This window comes from Vanessa cardui, chromosome 23 (genome assembly GCF_905220365.1).
Source record: "Vanessa cardui chromosome 23, ilVanCard2.1, whole genome shotgun sequence".
Lineage (NCBI taxonomy): Eukaryota > Metazoa > Arthropoda > Insecta > Lepidoptera > Nymphalidae > Vanessa > Vanessa cardui.
In genome coordinates, this window is record NC_061145.1 from 8,349,065 (window position 1) to 8,371,057 (window position 21,993).

Sequence of the window (21,993 nt, forward strand, 5' to 3'; positions counted from 1 at the left end):
ATATGTTAAAAAATATATAAGTAATTTCGTACAACAATAAACAACAACAACAGCCTGTAAATTCCCACTGCTGGGCTAAGGTCTCCTCTCCCTTTGAGGAGAAGGTTTGGAACATATTCCACCACGCTGTTCCAATGCGGGTTGGTGGAATACACATGTGGCTGAATTTCTATGAAATTTGTCACATGCAGGTTTCCTCACGATGTTTTTCTTCACGCTGAGCACGAGATGAATTATAAAGACAAATTAAGCACATGAATCAGCAGTGTTTGCCTGGGTTTGAACCCGCAATCATTGGTTAAGATGCACGCGTTCTAACCACTGGGCTATCTCGACCCTAACAACATACATCGTACATCTGTTTATAATTTATGTCAAGCTCGGTGGCGAAGGAAAACATCGTGAGGAAACCTGCAGTGTCTAATTTCAATGAAATCCTGCCAAATGTGAATCCAGCAACCCCCATTGGAGCAGCGTGGTGGAATATGCTCCTAACTTTCTCCACAAAGGGCGAGGAGGCCTTAGCCCAGTGGGAAATTTATAGACTGCCGTTCTTAACTCCTAATATTGTGTCGATAACACCCTGTATAATCTCCGATTCGTCTATTTACGGCGAGGTTTGTCTTTCGGCTGAAGACCGGCATATGGGACCTTTGGAATGGCACAATTACATACATAGTATAAGTATTTATTTTTGTTATTTAACTAAGCAAATAGGGTTGATTTCTTAAACATCTTGTTAAATATATAATGTAAACTATGTTATATTTCAATGAACTATCCTTAAATTAATCTCTAATCGTATAGAGTTTTAAACATCGTGTATTTCTACAGCTGATATGAAACCTCAAGTATCTTAGTGAATTACTCTCTGGGTCATAAAGCATTTAAAGTATTTATAATGCAATTAACAGTAAGTCGAGGTGGTCGCCATTTCCTGATACCATTTCACCTTAAGTGTAGATCAAAGGTGAATATTAACAGATTTCTTTCCACTCTCGAGTTTTTATAGTTATATACCGCTTTCATCCTTTTTCAATCAACAACATGTATAACCTGTAAAATTCCCACTGCTAGGCTAAAGCTTCCCTTTAGAGGTAGGAGCATATTTCACCACGCTGCTCCAATAGTTTAATGGAGAGTTACGGTTGCTTCAATGAAATATATATCTAGTTCGGTAGGTATGAAAACAATTTAGTAATATGAGAAGTAACATTAAATGTTCGAATATGCATATATACCTCTAACATCCTCCTATAAAATTAGTTCAATACAAACTATTATTCATCAACATATACAGGATATATATTGACATATTATATAGCCTGATTGCCAAGATGACCTACCATATGATACATACTATGATATGCTCGTATCACTGTCAAAACATTATCACACATAGAGCCAAGCTTAAACTCTATACTGCCTGCCTCCATAAACTCTATACCTTAGTTATAGTTCGTGGAATGGCGGCTAAAATGCCAAGAACGTTTTCCATTGAATCGCAGAAAAATTTACTTACGTTTTTTGCACAGTTTTTTTTCTATGTTATTGGTTGGCGGACGAGCATATGGGCCACCTGATGTTAAGTGGTCACCATCACCCATAGACAATGACGCTGTAAGAAATATTAACTATTCCTTACATCGTCAATGTGCCACCAACCTTGGGAACTAAGATGTTATGTCCCTTGTGCCTGTAGTTACACTGTCTCACTCACCCTTCAAACCACAAACACAACAATACTGCGTACTGTTGTTTGGCGGTAGAATAATTGATGAGTGGGTGGTACCTACCCAGACGGACTTGCACGAAGCCCTACCACCAAGTAGTTTTGTAATATTTATACGAAAATCGAATTCAAATTGACTTCACTAAAGTAAGTTAGGCCATTGCATACATTGTTGAGCTTTATTATTCAAGATTAATTAAAAGTAAAGCATGCTTCAGCTTGAACTAGCTAATCGAGAAGAACCGAGGTAAGGTAAAAGGTACCCATTAGTTACTTTTTAATAACGATTGCTATAAATTTATTAATTTATGACAGAAAATGTACAGTCTACATAAAATTAAAATAAAAACTTTTTTTTGTCATCGCTACTTGTATAATTCGGAAACATATTTTTTTACCTTACAAATATAATGTAGTCATATTAAACAGTAAAATAAGCGCGTTTCGTTAATAAGGTAATCAGTCCACTCGGATATCATAACAGAAAAGAAAGGCATATTCGGAGTGACGTCATCCGCGACCTAGACGTGTATTATGAACTAATAGAACTGGCAAAATTAAAATTATTATTTTTTCTTAAAACGACAATGTAATATAGCAAAGTGGCATATAATATTAAAATTGACATTTGACCAAGTGTAAAATAAGAGAACAGAAATACAGACTTTGATACTTAAGTATATCGGTTCTCTAGGTGGTGGGGATCTGTGCTGTCGTCTGAGTACACACTGAATATACTCACGATTTATTTATAATATTATTAATAATATTGGGTATTAATAATATTTTGTACTGCACTTGGTTTTGAAGGGTAAGCGTAAATAAATACACTATGGACATCTTAGCTCAACGATGAGGGTCAGCGGCGCGTTGTTGGAGTAAAAAGGTTTTTTGTACTTCCTACATTATCAGAATGTAATTTAATCTGCATAGCTTAAATAAAATTAAAATGCAAATAATATTTCATACATTTATTTAAATATGGCGTGAACAAGGTTACTATTGTCAGATTTCATTTCACGTCAGCCCATGATATGTATATATTTTTTTATAGTATAGGTTGGCGGACGAGCATATAGGCCACCTGATGGTAAGTGGTCACCATCACCCATAGACAATGACGCTGTAAGAAATATTAACTATTCCTTACATCGTCAATGTGCTGCCAACATTGGGAACTAAGATGTTATGGCCCTTGTGCCTGTAGTTACTCTGGCTCACTCACCCTTCAAACCGGAACACAAACCTACCCAGACGGGCTCACACAAAGCCCTCCCACCAAGTAATAAAACTTTTAATCATTTTGAACTAAGTTCGTAAACTCCGATGATGTCAAGTTAATTTGAAATACAGAACCAAGTTCACGTATCAAATTTATGTGTTTGTTCATATCGAAAGACAATAAGACATTCCTTCACGAAATAAACATGAATTCGCCTCAGTTTTTTACAATTTCGAATTCAAGACTCATACACAGATATTATTTTTTAGAATAAGTTTTAATTATAATATACATAAAGACATTATGACTTAACAATTCAAAATATAAAAATAAGGTTAGATATTTTAATTACATATATGATTCTCATCAATATTACTTCATACTTAAATGAAATAAATAATTTATTTGTCACTTTAAAACTGCTACAATGATTGCTTGAGTAAGTAAGACAGACAATATTTGACGAAATCATCTTAAATGTAAATAACAATCTTACATAATACCAAACAACACAGGAACACGCTTCCATAATCTCTATGGCAAATCAAAATAACAGACCATTAATCTAGTTACTAAATCATAGTTACATTTAAAATGGTCCATGAAGATACTGTTTGATGAAAAGGTCTTTAACTAAGTTTTGTGACCAACATAAAAATTTTGAACAAAACACAAAATAATATGACATAATTCATAAAGATCCATAAAAGAAAGAATATGATAGAGATTATATATATAAGGTCCAGTACTAAACTAACACTATCATATTATGTTTATTGAAACACTAGCAATACTATTACTTTAAACTATTAATAAGAAAAATTATAATGTTGGAATATCTTTGTTGGACCTAAAGCGGTTACATTTTCTTAAAAAAGAAAATACTCAATATCCTCACGTCCAAAATCACTACCTGTTAATTATAGATGGCAGTTAAGTTTAACAAAAAGAAACACATTTAATTTAAAAAATAACAACTTTTTTAATTCTTGCTCAACCCTTCTTAATTTTATTTTTATGGACCTTTAATGTTATTTAAAAAAAATAAACAAAAATATTTGTTTGTTAAAACCAAGAGGTTAAATTTAACTCAAACATTTATTGCGGACCACAAAACAAAGCTGTACAGTTTGCCGACTCTCAAGGTTTCTTAGGACTACATTTGCGTTGGAGAGAGCGATCTTTCGACCGCTATCTGGCAGTTAACATTCGAACGCGTCGCGTGCAAGTCGCTCCCATTATTACAAACATTGCATCTGTCAAAGCGCGCGCCAATTTCAAATAAAAAAAAAAATCGTTCCATTTTCGATTCCTAGTGATTTAAATAACGACAGTTTTATTTTATTTTTAATTATTGTGCCAGTGCGTGTTGAAAAGTAAAAGGAGGTGAAACGTTTTTAATTTGGTGAGTTGTGTTTATCATGCTGGCAACGTTCTCCTTTTTAAAAAAAACGTTTCTCATATAATCTTTAATGATTCGTATGCAATGCAATTTTTTTACGTAATTTTATTATAAATATTATACCTATTAACAAAATCCATAGCGTTACGAAATCTTAAATCAACATTACGGCGACGTTGAATAAATATATATTCGATAACTATTTTATTAAGAACAATAATTGATACTTACGACAATTAAGCAAAATAAAAAAATAACTTACATAACAATAATTTTTTATTTGCTACAACAAACGTAACAAAAAATAATGAGGACAATTTATGAAATAGTCGCACAATTTAGAAAGAAAGGTCAGTGCAAATAGAATAACTGTACATTTAATTTAAATATAAACTGATGAATCATAATATTCGATTAGGCTGAATGGCATAGACTTAGGACATAATCTAATAAAAAAAACAAACATCTGTCTTTATTTTAAACACGTAATTCGATATTTGAATATAGCATTAAATGATTACGTTGCACATTACACGACTGTATATCAAGTTAAAACGATTCCATTTATATTATATTCATTACAATAAATTACAAATTTGGACCAATCAAATACTGAACATATATAATACACTTACGAAAAATAACCAAACAGACTACTTTTTTTTAAATATAACTGACCAGGCTGCAAATCCGCAATGGTTAACTTGAACAGCGCTTCTTTTTGTTAATTGAATAATGCCTTTCATTCAAGACTGCTTCTAAAAATGCGTACAGATATTACTTTAAAAATAAATTAGAATTTCGAACACGAAAAACGAATTTGAAAAAATTCTTAATTTAAATATGATCTTCGTCAAAAATCAATTAAAATATCGATTCGATGGTTATATTTGCGTGTTGATCGAGAAATTCAACCAGCGTTCATTTGTTTCACAATTCTTTGTAATTATTTTTTTTTAAATGATCGTGTTAGCAAATGTCGTTGGCTGGTGAACAAAGAGCTTTTATCTTTTTTTTTTTAGTCTGTATCGTATTTATAGCGGTTTGTCAATAAAAATAAAGAAAAAGTAAAGCAATTGCGCGAGATGATTTTTTTAATCTTTACTGCATTCGCGCAACTCGATCGACACGAATTGCAAATAAATGAAACACTGTTAATTAATTATATTCATCTTAATGAATATGATATTAATAATGATAACCTCAATCTTTAAAATTATTCATGTTATGTCGATGGGAAACTTATTACATAATACAACATTGTTATCTGTGCGTCCATTTGTGGGTTTAGTTTTTTTAATTAATAGAATTTAATTCGGTGTTGCCATTATTCTGAAAAAAAAATAGGAGGCGATTATTTGTTGTATATTAATACAAATGTTTTGTAAACAAATCACTTATGACCTTTCGTACTAAATAACAGCGTACAGACATACTAACGACTATAACTGACAAAAGTGAAGTACAAACATTATTATTATAAATACAGTCGTAAAATTTTATTTCAATCATTAAGTTAAGAGCTAAATAGCGATTCATGTGTAAATAGGGTTGTCATATCGAAAGTTATAATATTTAAAATATATAATATTTAATTAATATCAAATATTTTTTTATTATACTGTCTATCATGGTTCCTTTGCCTTCAGAACAAGCAAGTCTGAACTTGTGTTTCAGTTAGTCCACGTTCGTTTTCTCAGTAATATTTATTTTACTTGTTGGCTTCACCGTAAAAAAAGGTTACTATTATTCACAATACAAATGTCACTGATATTTTATACGTCAGAAAAGGAAGCAAATTGGCAAAGCACAATAATTTAACATCTAGTGGATAGCGAAATTTCGCGTTTATTTAAAATATTTTTTAGGTATTTCAAATCCTATGACATTTTTTGTTTTGATTTAATTTCATTGTAACTGAAAAAAAAACGTCAAATATTTAGTTTTGTATTACCGGCCAGTAACTTTTTTCGCTTGCTCAACTGAATTATTTATATAATTATTATTTCCCACTGCTGGGAAAAGGCCTCCTCTTCCATTAAGGAAAGGGTTTGGAACATATTCCACCACGCTGTTGCAATGCGGGTTGGTGGAATACACATGTGGCAGAATTTCTATGAAATTAGATACATGCAGGTTTCCTCACGATGTTTTCCTTCACCGCCGAGCACCAGATGAAATATAAACACAAATTAAGCACATATATATAGTGGTGCTTGCCTGGGTTTGAACCCACAATCATCAGTTAAGATGCACGCGTTCTACCCCCTACTTTACTACCCCACTGGGCCATCTCAGCTCTCATTATTAAATAATTATAATTATTTATTAATTTGTAACAATTTAATAAATTACAATCGCGAATATTCGTTAGTTTCATCTCATGTACGACTGTTCAAAAATGTTCAAAATGAGACCGTAATAGATTTTTAAGTGCAACCATCATCCCATAATCGCCGATACAAAAACTGTCTTACGCTATTAACATACGAGTATACTTAAATCGTGCAAAAAAGTGCTCGAAGCGAGAAATCATGCAAGAAATGCTGCAAAAACAAATTGTCAGGTTTTATATAAAAACTGTATAATTTATAGGGTCTCTTCCAGGTAAGCTATATTAAATGTTCAAAAATAAATCATACATCGGACAAAGTGGTTGATTGTAGTTCAATCGACTTAGGAGTACCTATAACAAGGCAAATATTTGTAGAAAAAGCATCCTAAGACAAACTTTATTAAAGTATTTATGCCACCAAGACATATTTTTTCGAGCGGTTTGGACTTAGCAATGGAAGATAATTCTATATTAATATATTAACATTTGAGAACCAACAGCTGAGATAACCCGATGGTTAGAACGTGTTCATCTTAATCACCACTTCAAACCCAAGCACCACTATATATACGTGCTTAATTTGTGTTTATAATGCATCTCGTGTTCGGCGGTGAAGGAAACCATCGCGAGGAAACCTGCATGTGTCTAATTTCATAGAAATTCTGCCACATGTGTATTCCACCAACCCGTATTGGAACAAACCTTCTCCTCAAAGGGAGAGGAGGCCTTATCCCAGCAGTGGGAAATTTACAGGCTGTTACTTTACTTTATTTAAACATTACTTGTTGGTAGGGCTCTGTGCATGCCTGTCTGGGTAGTGCCCAATAATCATATATATATATTCTATAAGAAATGTACCTATTTTATTCAAGTATGCTCTTACAAGTGCTTTTGAATCGTCATTTACAAACCATATTATAAAAGCTGACACCGGCTCGGAATGCAGATTCTGCCGAGAAGAACTGGCAAGAAACTCAATAGTTACTCTTTTTCAAAACTTAAACATATAAAGTTGTGTTAGTTAAATACAATTACACATATATCCTGCCTAGAATACAACAAGTATCAGCTCCACGCTGTTTTATCACCTAGATAATTTTGTATTGAATATTATGAATTTATGAAATGCAATGTTAAAAATATCTGCGGATATTTAGTATAGTAACCGATACCTTGACCCAAGAAGGATTTATTGACTTTGCGGAGTTTTTGAGTTTCAGAGAGTTTCCGAAACTTGGCGTTATAAGCTTATCCTTACTTCTTGGACACATACTATGATTATCACTGATGCTATCAAAATGATCAATGTTATTGTAATATATATCTTTCGAAAACAGGCACAAGGGACATAGCCCTTAGGGATCCAAAAGTTGGTAGAAAATGGTTAGTATGTCTGATAGCTCCAATGTCTATGACCAGTGGTGACCACTTACCATCAATGTGTATTAACATATTGATGGTAAGTGGTTATCATATGCCTACATATATTATAAAACAAGTCCTAATTTTTACGTTTTCTTCTTGTTTTAAGCAGATACGTTGTCCACGATTAATATGTTCTTGGCCTATAAAAATTAAACGTTCATTAAAGTCGAAGGATAATTTAAAACGTCATAAATTTCATTTCAATCTCAACCTTTGACCTTACGTATAATGATTCTTTTAAATACTGCGATAGCTAATTGAAAAAGCAACGCAACTCTTGAGAAAACTTCGTAATTGGGTCGCGATTATTCACTCAACAATGGCCTTTAGTTCTGCTTCCGATGTGAGAAGACATTTTTTTAACCCCTCTTTCAAAACATACAATGATACACGATTCGAATTTAGATATATTAATCTTTATGTCAGAATTCTTAAAGGTTAATTTGATTGACGTTTGAAGTCTGTATATCATTGTTGATTATTTTATTGATCGTGTATAACATGTCTCCAACCAACATAAGAACTTCTTATGTTGGTTGGAGACATGGACACATGAAATTAGACACATTCAGGTTTCCTCACGATGTTTTCCTTCACCGCCGAGCACGAGATGAATTATAAAGACAAATTAAGCACACTAATATTCAGTGGTGCTTGCCTGGGTTTGAACAAGCAATCATCGATTAAGATGCACTCATTCATTATTTATTTAAGTTAAAGTATAAAAGGAGTTACATTGACAAAACTATTCAGCTTGTTTTTGGAAGATTAGTTGTGTTTATCATACATGTACATTATGCTACATATTGTGCAATACATATCTATTGGAGAAGGTATTTGCAGTTTTATGTAATGACATTAAAGTGCAAATACCTACTGTAATGATCGTAATGATGCCTGATGCAGGCACAGTTGTATTTACAACAGGATTTGAGACAATTCGTCTAAGGTTCGAATGCGGTCTCTGGGTCTAAGGCCGCCTTATATTAACGATACTTCAAGCTTTGTATAGGTATAAACATTATACATATTAAAAGAAGAAGAAATTAAACTAATATCAATAAGATGCACAGCATCGTGAATTTTCGTCTCTCGATTCGATATCAAAAAGTGCGGTACACGACTATCCAGGTGTTAAAAAAAGCGCATCAAAATCCATTGCGTAACTTCAAAGATCTAAGCATACATAGGGACAAACAGCGGTAAGCGACTTTGTTTTATACTATGTAATGATTATGATTTATAAATATTATCAAACATTCTTTCCATCGTGCTTAATCATTTCTTTAAATATTATTTGTATTATTATTAGATCTCTTTAAAATTTCACTTATTTCCGCCTATAAGTTAGGGAGCAGGGGGGAGGGGGTAAATGTTAAGATCCAGTGTCCTTTTTTGTACCATAATCTGTATATTAGTTACGATGGTGTAGTGTTCCTTTATGTAATGTAACTTAATGCTTGTAGATTCATCCCAACGACAGCAAATATAATTACAAGATGTATAATATGTAAATGTTTATATGTGTGTGTACCGTTGTATGTTTATAGTTGTATGTGTATAGACTCAGTGACCTTTGGAAGTGGGTTAGGCTGTGCTTGTGTGTCGGGAAAGCAAAATACCAGCTTAGAAAATATTTGCTATGCAATTTATGTACTTACATATATTATACTGGATATCGCCCGTGGCTCCGCTCGTTTTTGAGGAGTCAGTTAGACATAAAAATATATATGTCTTTCCTTACAGTTCAGGCTTATGTTACACCAAATTTTATCAAATTCGATTCAGTGGCCTAGCATTGGTATAACAACAGACAGACACAATTACTTTAGCATTTATAGTGTTGGTAGTTATACATTGTATAGGTAGTGTGTATACTATTGCATTCAACGTCAAGTGTTTGTTTGGTTTAGTGTTACGACGAAACTAGTTAACATAATGGGTCTCGATGCAATCAGAATTATTAGACATAATTTAATCATTGTTATTTTGAAAAGAGATATTCTTATAACTTAATTTTATTAATTACATAAGAATTATTTACATAATAACATTGATTTTAACCTCGACTATAACTGAATGAATTCGTACTATTTGATACTCAAAATTTCATTAAAAAGTTTCAAAATTTTGGCGCCAAAAGTGACATGCAGATCAAAACGAATTCAAAACAAAATCAATCGTCAAGTGTTCTGAAATGTCTAAAAAATACTTTTGAATAAAAGCTAAATTTCGAGAGACCTATTTCTAGGTAGAATCTATATTCCGGAACCTACCTTTTACATTTATCTATTATTTATTTATCGAAGTAGAGAATACGTCTATGTGAACTCAGTGTAATACTCGGTATAAGAAAAAAATCTATTTATATTAGTTATTGTATTTAAATTGTAATGAATGAAAAATGTGTCTTCAACGTCCGATCAATGTTTACGTAATAAAAAAATAATCATAGTAATTTATTAGTTTATTATTTAAATTGTCTTCCTTGTAACAAAGCAATTGTTTTTTTAATGAGCACCTACTTAAAGTTTTATGATATCATTAACTAGTTTACTTCCGCGGCTTCACTTCTCGTCGTCGGTAGTATAAGCAACGTATATGTTATATGTATGTCTTGATGAGTCGAGATGGCCCAGTGGTTAGAACGCGTGCATCTTAACCGATGATTGCGGGTTCAAACCCAGGCAAGCACCGCTGATTCATGTGCTTAATTTATCTTTATAATTCATCTCGTGCTCAGCGGTGAAGGAAAACATCGTGAGGAAAACTGCATGTGACAAATTTCATAGAAATTCTGCCACATGTTCACTACTCCACTATTCCACCAACCCGCATTGGAACAGCGTGGTGGAATATGTTCCAAACCTTCTCCTCAAAGGGAGAGGAGGCCTTTAGCCCAGCAGTGGGAATTTACAGTCTGTTGTTGTTGTTATGTCTTGGACTAAGGGCAGTAAAAAGTTGTTGAAGTTTAAATCTCGGAGGTTGGTACTTGGAAGATGATATTACTTATGCACACAAAATTTGCTGAACCATCAACCAACAACTGTAAGCTATGCTCTGATTTTTGATGTGATTTTGTTGTGCTTTCCATCTACCTTTTGTTCTATAATCTAAGATTATAGTAATCAAAATATATGCACTGATATCGTTGCTCTTAATTTTCATAAGATCTGATAGAACAATCTGACGCGGCTGAAGGGTCAGGCTCACAACCAAAAGCTTGATGCATCTTTAAAGTGCAATGCTAATTAAAACATCGGACTACTGATCTGGTCTGATCATTATTTGAAAAGTTCCAAAAGATTACTTGTCCACCTGGAATTTGAATCCCACACTCCTGGATTGCTGATTTATAAACTTGAAGATTATGGATCCAATGTTGAATAACATACATTACAGTAAATGATATCCATATATAATTATATTGAAATGATTTATGTCAACATAGTTAATTTATTAATTGCTTTTCTATGCTGTGTTTTATTTGTAGTGTCATAAAAACATACAAATAAACTAACTGCATGTCCCGACTTGGTCCACGTGAATTAAGAATTAACTCTTCGACCACAGCGCCATCTGTCTAGTCCAATCTAAACAATCCGGAAATCACATATATATACAAAGAAAGATATACTGAAACTAGTCTAAAATATAATCATAAGAATTAATAACATTAAATGCTTAAATATATAAAAATATGAACTAAAATTTACTAAATAACTATATAAATGGAATGGTGGCAAGAATGCTAGCAGCATTTCCCCGTTGAATCGCAATTCCGATCCTCTGGGCAAAAAACGAACCAGCCCTCCTGTCACCAGTGGAGGCAATGAGGCGAGGTGTTATACTTTTGAAGCCTTTTGCACCACTACTCCCAGGGCCAAGCGTTTCACCTGCGAATGGAACATAAAAGTAATTTGATCCAAAATTTGTTCAATTACATACAGGCCAAAAGATTCATGCATATAATATTTGGTGCTATATTCCGGGGTTAAGAAATATTTATATTCTATTCCAGACTACAATCTCTGTGCCAAATTTCATTCAAATCAGTTCTGTCCTTATTTAGTAACAAACATCCATGCAAACTTTCGCTTTTATAATGTTAGTTCTAATGTTTAAACATTAACAGCTCATAAACATTGTTTAGCTGAGATAAATACATTTACCTCTTTCTGTCTTAATCGATTTAACATTTAAAAGAAAAGAACAACCATAATTAATCAGATATCTTCTAAAACAAAGTTATATTTCATGTCGCAATTCACAAGTCTATAATTGTGAATTATCGAGTTTTGTTACGTATTCTATGTGTACATCATGACTAAGACCAAGATCCGTTAGATCACCGCAATGAGCACACATAACGTCGGATATTTATCGTACCGACAAATTTGACGGGTGTGACACAACTTAGATGTAGCATCGGCAAATTCAATTAAGCCGATTACTGCCGATTTATGCAACCAATAGAATTTTACGAATTTTGCCGATGCTACATCGAAATTGTGTCGTAACTATATCTTCATGTAAAATTGAAAATTCCACATGTCTATCCATAAACTTTGACGTTCAACGTGAAACTTACATAAACGTCAAATTTGTCACCAACAGCGCTATTAAACTATTGTAACTTTCTGTGAATGACACACCACTGGACTCAAAACTTTTGAAACTTTATCCTCCCTTCCACTTATAGTATGAGTCGGCAAATCTGACATGACTAGTAAGCGTTCCATAAGACGAACTGCGCCATATGCTCTGAGATTCAAGAGAGTCTACACACATGTATTTTCAGACTCCGTGCCTGAGTATTTTTCGACAAAATCAAATTACTAATCATCAGACCAAGCTGGGCCTAGTTTGAACAAGGTTTCGGCCTTATATCCAGAAACTCCACCAATTTTCTTGAACTGTGTCATCTAATCCAATTGTAGGATATTAAAAACTAATATTTTATTAGCTTGATTCAAACTTCCATACATTGATACTTTCGACTTCATCAACCCTTGATGATACTAACCTGACTTGAAGAACCCTTTCCATTCGGAACCATTCGGAAAGGCATTTGCGTTTCAAGTAAAAGAACTAAGAAAAAACCGGTTCAAGAATTCTTACTCATTTTTTTTTTGTTAAACAAACAGATCTCTACAGACGTGTATACCTTTAGTGAATTTTTATTTTTTTAAATTTGAGCAACACAAGATTTTACAATCAGCCCCTTAATCAAAATTTTACGATTATTACATTTTATAATATTTTGTTAGCTATAACCCAACTCATGTGGTTTTAATTTTTACCTGTTTAATATTGGTAATAATATTAAGAAGCTTAATAACAACATAACTTATTAAATTATTAAACATATATTTAAAGAAAATACCTGAGCGACGCAGTTTGGTTACTTTTCTTAAATGTACTAATTAATACTTATGAGGAAAATCCTGCTTTATGATTTTGATTAAGACATAGAGTTACTACATCTCGCCTTTCTCTTTCCACTCGACATGGGGGAAAGAGACGTCAAGATATTTAAATTCAAGCGTGATCTAGATTGCATCAATGTCTGTAAATGGATCAGTTTAATGCATCGTGTTGTATTTGTGTTAAGTTTCTTAGTAAGTGTAGAATGATTATAATATGGTCGTACTGTGTGGAAGACAAGTTACCTGTTCGTCTGATTCGCCCTCCTCTTTTCCTTATTGTTCGTTTAAACCATGCTATTTTTGTACTTTCGTTGTATGTTCATGGTTGTCAAAGTCATGTTGATATTTTTTTATTAACAAGACCTTTCTTAAGACATTAAGGTCTTTAGACCTTAAGTCATTGGCACGGTTCAATCATATTGGTTGGGTGGTCGTAACATAAATTTTAGAACTTTAAATCCTGTTCCTAAAAGCAGTTAAATTTTTTAGGTTTCTCGTGATTAAAAATATAATTTAAGTGAATTATTTTATTTGTTTAATGATTTGATGAAGACCATCGTATTTGCAAACCAGGTATTGCACTAATAAATTGTAGCAATATACATTTTGATCACAAATTTTGATATGCCTAAAGTTGATGCTAAGAAATAAATAATTTTTCCAAAATCTGATACAAGAAAATCCTTGCAATATTTTTTGCAATACTACACGCCATATTCTGCTAAGAGGATTTGTAGGACATTCAACCGTTAAATTATATGATACCCAGAATTATCAGTACCACTAAATCCAACAGTAACTCATCATCAGTTATTCTTCCGCCAAATAACAGTACTCAGTATTGTTGTGTCCCGGTTTGAAGGATGAGTGAGCCAGTGTAACTACAGGCCTTAGTTCCCAAGGTTGGTGGCACATTGACGATGTAAGGAATAGTTAATATTTCTCACAGCGTCATTGTCTATGGGTGATGGTGACCACTACTATCAGGTGGCCTATATGCTCATCCGCAAATCTATACCATACACAGTACAAAATCGTTAAAGACATTTCGCTAGGAATCTTTGCACGCCAAAATCGCGCTAGGAAATCATTGCAAGAGATGCAATTTTTTAAAAACACACCGTGAATATATATCCGCGGTTTATCGAATGGTTCCAAGGGCAAGTTACGAATACGAACGTGATACGAATGAGGCACGCAAGGTTAATTTCACCTGACATGCTGTAAGAATAGCAAACGCAATCGATTGAACGACTCCACAGTAGGGTCGGTGGTTTATTGACCCGTTACTTTAACGTTGATGGAGATATTATTGCGTCTATCGAAATGGATTGCAGTTGTTTTATTACTTTGGGTGATGAAATAATGTTGATCTATTTATTTTTTGCAACGTCATAACTTAGGTGTGTTCTTGCAGTACATAAGACTTTTTCTAACTGAGCCCTGTGTTTTCGTTTTCTTGGTTGAGCTTTAGGGAGAAATTAAGTGTCTTCTATATGCGGAGTGAAGTGAGTTTTACTACACGGTTAAACTGCTAAGAGAAATCACATCATCATATACAAATACAATTTCATTTGCAAGGATGTTTTTGGAACTTTTATTTGGTGGAAATCTGTCATACATGAATTCTCCAAATTGTCGCAAAAAATTTACATTGATAATCTACTTCTATTTGTCATAGCGTGATGGTATACAGCCTAACCTCCTTGATAAATAGGTTATCTTAACGCTGAAATATTTTTTTTAAATTGGAAAAGTAGTAGGGTTCAATCAAACAAACAAACTATTCAACTTTATAGTATTAGTATTGATTTAACCCTGTATATATTACATAACAATTGAGTAGTTTTTTTTCTTATGAATTTGAATAAACAACATTTCAAGACTTCAATGATGAGTATAGTACGACACAACTTAGATGTAGCATCTTCGGCAATCATCGGCATCATCGGCAAATTCAATAAAAACGATTCCTGCCGATTTACAAAACCAATACAAATAGGTCCTTATCGCGCCATTCGACGCTATTCGTCGCTATAGATTTTTGCGTCAGTTCAACCCAAGAGAATTTGCCGACATCTAAGTTGTGTCGTATTAAAAAAAAAATATTTATAATGTATGTTACTTTTCGTCATAGCAACGATTTTTGATTGAATTCTACATTCGCTTGACCTTTCTTGGCACAAAGAATTCCATTGCGTGTTAATCAAGATAAAAAACGAACTTACTTACAAATATTTTATTTAATCTTAAAATACCTTCGAAAATGTTTGCCCAACAACTTAACTCATTCACACATCAAAAAAATCTGTCGTAAATGAATACTTTATAAAGTGGACATACATTCAAGACCAGTATTAACACACACATACAAACCACTACATAAGAAAAAAAACCGATTCGGTCTATAAATAATTCCAGTCTAGTCTAGTCTAAACGATAAATCATGTATATTATGAATCGAATTGGCTCTTCAGACAAAGAGATAGTGAGGAAACCTCCACTTGTAAAACTCAACTCAACTCAAATAACTTTATTCAATGTAAAACCATTACACTATTTTATTGACCATCAAATTAAACACTACCACCGGTTCGGAAATAGAACCACCCAGGCAGAAGAACCGGCGAAAGGAACTAGTCGAGTCTATTTTTTGTCAAATTAATTAAAAACATATTAAATATGGAAAGAAATAGCCAGAAGGCGATCGTTTCATTCCCAAGGTGTGCTATCAAACATAAACTCGCTAATTGTATAGTAACCTTTCGCACGCAAGCGTTCCTTGGCATTTTTTTTTACTTTGGCAAAGGAAGCATTTTGAACGCTTTCTGGGATCCTGTTGTATATAAGTTGAGTTACAGGAGTAACAAGATTGTGTTTGTTGTACCAATGTTATGACAAATTTCTCATAAATACATTAATATTTTTCAGTTTTGCAATACAGAGGTCTTCTCCAAGAGAGGAGAGTTTCCTCGTCTTATCCGAGGCGTATTAACAGGCTCAATATTCATTTTAGTAGATATGCTCTTGACAGTCTTTATGGTGGTGAAGTCATGGGTGATATGGCATACCGTTTTTCCCTGTAAATGCCATAAGCGCGATCACGTGGTCTGATGCCTTCAAATCTGACTTGAACGAAGTTGTTATCACTATCAGTACATAGTATAAAACAAAGTTCTCCGGCCGTGTTTGTCTGTCTGTATGTTCGCGATAAACTCCAAAACTACTGAACGGATTTAACGAATTTCACTAATAGAGAAAGGAATTCATAAGAAAGTTTTAGGTAATTTATCGAGGCGTTTGAGTAAATAAGTTGAAATAGAACGAAAATTGTTGAATATTGAAAAAAAAAAAACAAGAAAAAAGGTATAAATAAAATTTTGTCCTCACTTGCGAAGCCAGGAAGGGCTAGTTCTATGTATATTAATCTGTTTCACTGCTGGGTATACACTGTAAGAAAAGGTTTTTAGGGCGTTAGTTTAACCAAACCATGGTAAAAATAATACGTAGAAACTTACTAAAGTTAACCAAGATTTGAACTCGCAATAAACGATAAACGTTTTCAATCAACGAAGCAGTGTCTCAATCATTGTGACAACATAATATCATCATACTATTTATATATTAAAATTACGAGCAGTCATAATATATATGTTTCATGGTGATTGGGTTACTTAATAGCATTGGTTGTTGAGACACTAGCAAATAGTTGTATATATAGTTAATATATATATGTATAGTTGTATATGTGTCGTTTTCTTGGTATTGGGAGCAGAGCAGAGCAAATCGATCACAAAATTGCAAAACAGATATACAGAACGTTCAACACTTAACCTTTTACTTACAACTTGGTATTAACACATGCTACTCGTCAAAAAGGTCGTATATGAAAATTGTGTTCCAATTTCAAACTATAAAACATCGTATGTGACTTTTTAAATATTATACAATTTATGCTATATTTAAGTTACCATCAATACATTAGCGATTAGGATATATTATCACTACGGTAAACCTATCCTAATCATTACATAGTATAAAACAAAGTCGTTAATCTCTGTCTGTCCCTATGTATGCTTAGATCTATAAAATTACGCAACGGATTTTGATGCGGTTTTTATTAATAGATAAAGTGATTCAAGAGAAATGTTTTTGTATATAATACATGGCCAATATAGTGAAGAAGTTAAGAAACAAGAAAAAATCTGTAGTGTATTTAGTATCATATCATAAAAGCAAAAGTGTGTTAGTTACGTATTTTTGTATCAAAATATGACTATTTGTGCTGTTATGTGCTGAGGCCTATCAACATACAATTTTAAATATACAAATATGGAAATCGTGGGTATAGATTTTTTTATAAGAAAATAATTAATACAATTGAATTCAAATACTTTGACTATTTTTTAATATTTGTTAATATAATTTTTTATCTAGTTAAGGCTTTAATGTTAATAATTCTTATGTAAATAAATTTGTATATAAAGCAGTTATAACTGATGAATAAGGATATATAATAATTTAATTGTATTTAATTAACATATATAATTTAATTGGTGGAAAACGGTAACTATATACTAAGTTTCCAGTCATTTCGCGATAAAATCTACGTTATAAATGTGGTATCTTAATACCTACTTGATAGGGTATATTTTTATTTTGATATTTTAACTTTATTGATTACCGTTATCTTATTAAATGAGTTTTAATAAGCCCTTATATTAATATAGCCTGCTTGAATAAATTTTTAATTGAAATCAAATCTTATACGTCCATTCAAAAATTCTCACAAAAGTTTGTCTACCGTCATATAGTCATTTTTTTCGGTTTAAAAGTGAGTGAGCCAGTGTAACTACAGGCGCAAGGGACATAACCTCTTAGTTCCTAAAAATGGTGGCGTATTGCCGATGTAATTCTAACATGAATATCTGTGGTGGTTACCACTCCTCAGGTCCATTAACTCGGACTCAAACTCAAACTCAAATAAATACTATTAAGGGACATACTATATGAAGTAATTGTTGATGCCATATAGTCGTTTACAGTCCCAGAAATAGTTAATGCGACCTTTCGTACCGAGATTAAAGATAATTCACCTCAGGAAGTGAGTAGCGCGCGAGGAAATGATATATCCATCATCAATCCACTTTCCCAGTTTCCGTGATTTATCTAACACACAGACATACATCCGCATCTGTAACAATGATTAAGGTGACCTAACATACTAATACATATAAATGGAATGCGTCGTCTGTGCGTACTTTTAATATAACGAGTCATACCGACGTTTTGGTTTTTGTTGGAAAAAAATCATAGATTTGGCAAATATGTCTTTTATCTTATTTTATATATTATATATTACTAGCGACGCCTGCCCCAGCAACGCACGGGTGCAATAGTGATACTAAATACTACAGAATTTGTTTATTTACAACATCACATTTGAAACACTTGGTGGAAGGGTTTGTGCAAGGCCGCCTGGGTAGGTACCACCCACTCATCAGATATTCTATCGCTAAACAACAGTACGCAGTATTGTTGTGTTCCGGTTTGAAGGGTGAGTGAGCCAGTGTTACTACAGGCACAAGGGACATAGCATCTTAGTTCCCAAGGTTGGTGGCGCATTGAGGATGTAAGGAATATTTAATATTTCTTACAGCGTCATTGACTCTGGGTAATGGTGGTCACTTACCATCAGGTGGCCCATATGATCGTCCGCCAATCTATTCCATAAAAAAACACCTAAAATTATCAGATTTTCTCTACTATATTGTCCAAGTATTATATACAAAAACCTTCCTCTCGAATCGCTCTATATATTAAAAGAAACCGCATCGAAATCCGTTGCGTAATTTTAAAGATCTAAGCAGACATAAGGACGGACAGTGGTAAGCGACTTTGTTTTATACTGATATAGATTTGACTGTATTATAGATTTTTGCTTTATGCAAACATTGAGTGGTAATTCTACCAAATCTTTCTTGGTGATAGGGTTAGTAATTACTACTTCTTTGGTCCTCAATTTAGACTGCATTTCGGTACAGCAAGCTAAGGCCTCCACATTTTTGGGTTTACAAAAACACTATAGTATGGCAGACTCCATATAATCTTGACTATATGTGTGTTGGCCGTTGGTTCTATGGTTGTTTTAGGTGATCTACTACATTATTCAACCATAATCGCAATTTCTGAAAAACTACTGGCTCTACGCGAATATTTTATTTTGTAAACTTTTATAGGAAATATTTTCCTCTAAGTTGAGACATTACAATAATCGTGAATATTATAGAAATATTTCATTTAATATCTGACCTTGAAATGAATTTTCAAAATTTTGAAGTTCATACTTTACCAGTGCATCTAAATCGACGTGTATAATAAAATTCTGATTAAACGGCAGTTTAAATTTCCACACTCCAAGTGAGAATTTGTCAATAAACTCAATACCTTTATACTGAGGATTAAACCTGGATCTCAAGGTCAACGCCCTACATATTATACGGTTAAAACAAAGTGATACAAAAGTTATTCAAATGTGTGTACTGGTTCGTACTTATTGACTTATGTAACGTTATGGTGGCAAGGACACATAAAATAACTCTGACGAATAAGAACGAACATTGCGTATAGCGTGTCTGAGAAGCTATCTCTTTGATGTGTGTTCGTTTGCCGGTAAGTAGTTTTATTTTATATAGAATCGTAGCAATGCCCCAAAATAATTACTTAATATTCCTATTTTCTATATTCGGCGACTTTACCTAAACCATTGTGCTATTGACTCTTCTGGAGTAACTATTTTAAAAAAAAGCAATGTACCAATCTATAGTATACGCAACACTGCCTCGTTGATTTAGTACCTCGATGGACGCAAATTCAGAGGTGCTGGATTCAGCACCAAGTCGAGCTGATATTATTAAACTATTGGGGCTTTTCAACGGAAATATTCTCAGCTCAGAGCCTGAAAAGCCATCGGCTTAGCCATATCTTTCTTTTGGGAAATTTGCGTGTGGAATTTGCTGTCTCATCGGCCTATGTAAGCGTACCTGTGTTTCATACACACTTATACATAATCAACACACACACTTTTACAAAATCAAATGTCCTACGTATTGGCCTTCTCTCCCTTGTAATATGTCGCATTGGTCAAAATTTAGGTTAGGATGACATCATTATAAAACTGATTACAGTCAGGTAAGCTAATTCGAAAATTTACCGAAATTAGAATGGTCTAAACACATCATTCCAGCAAAGAATAATGGTCTTTGCTGTATACGCATAGGTAATAAAAAAGAATTGATTATTGATTGAAATTATAGGTGCACATGCATGTTTCTAATTGATATTCCAGTGATACTTAAAACGTTTTCCTTCTTTTATCTCACTGATTAAGTTTAATTGTTGTATTTATATGACTCATTAATATGTATGTTGTTTGAATCAATGGAATTACATAAACATTTAATTCTAGATGCGTTTTCTGTTCACGCCTTTGTTAATTAAAGAGTTATGAAGTCCATTGCTTGTCAAAATTACTAAAAATCCTCTCTAAGTGCGTACGTGTACACCAATTATTATATTTTTAAGTCTCTATAGTTTTGAGTGTTGCAATGTTAATTAAATACACGTGAGTAGGTATGGTGTTATCCTTATTAATTAAGAAGTACGTACTAGATTGACGCTTAATTGAAATTCCCACGCTAAATTTATTTTGTATTGATGAAATACAAAATAGCTCAGTGGTTAGAACGCGTGCATTTTAACCGATGATTGCGAGTTCAAATCCACACAAGCATCAATAAATATTCATGTGCTTAATTTGTTTTTATAATTTATCTCGTGCACGGCGGTGAAGGACAACAACATGAGGAAATCTGCATGTGTCTAATTTTAATATGCCACATGTGAATCCACGAACCCGCATTGGAACAGCGAGGTGGAATACGCTCCTAACCTTCTTCAAAAAAGGAGAGGTGGAGGTAGCTGTGTCAAATTTACAGGCTGTTACTGTACTGTTTTGTATTATCCTAATTAATTAAGAAGTACGCACTAGATCAGCGCTTAATTCCCACGCCAAATTTATTTGTTATTATTCGTTTAAGTGGGAAATACTTGTGTTTTTTTCGTATAATTTTTTTATTAATCTTTTGGTATGTCAACAATTATTCGACCAGCAACACAAATAATCCACATCCAACTATTTCCTGAAACGAATGACAGAAGGACGTTAACTTCGTAAAATATTAACCGATAATAATTAAACATTATAATGTAAGGTAATTCCTTTCCTTTAAGTAAATGTTACGTATTGTACCAACATTGAATTATAATTCAGCAATACCAACAGTACCAACATAACGGTAAAAACCAATGACATGTGGTCGCTGTGGAATTTGGATTGTAAGAACAGGAGTTAAAAATATATATTTTGTTTGTGTATTACGTTGGTTA

At 33.0% G+C, this 21,993-nt stretch overlaps 1 protein-coding gene across 1 annotated transcript in view; it reads left to right on the plus strand.

Moving 5' to 3' along the window:
• Window positions 1–4,135: 4,135 nt before the first annotated feature.
• LOC124539803 (ABC transporter G family member 23-like) overlaps window positions 4,136–21,993 on the plus strand; it is a 75,266-nt gene continuing 57,408 nt past the window's right edge. The window contains exon 1 of the mRNA XM_047117157.1: window positions 4,136–4,359. The gene's annotated coding sequence lies outside the window, so the exon portion shown is untranslated. The remainder of the gene's footprint in view (window positions 4,360–21,993) is intronic.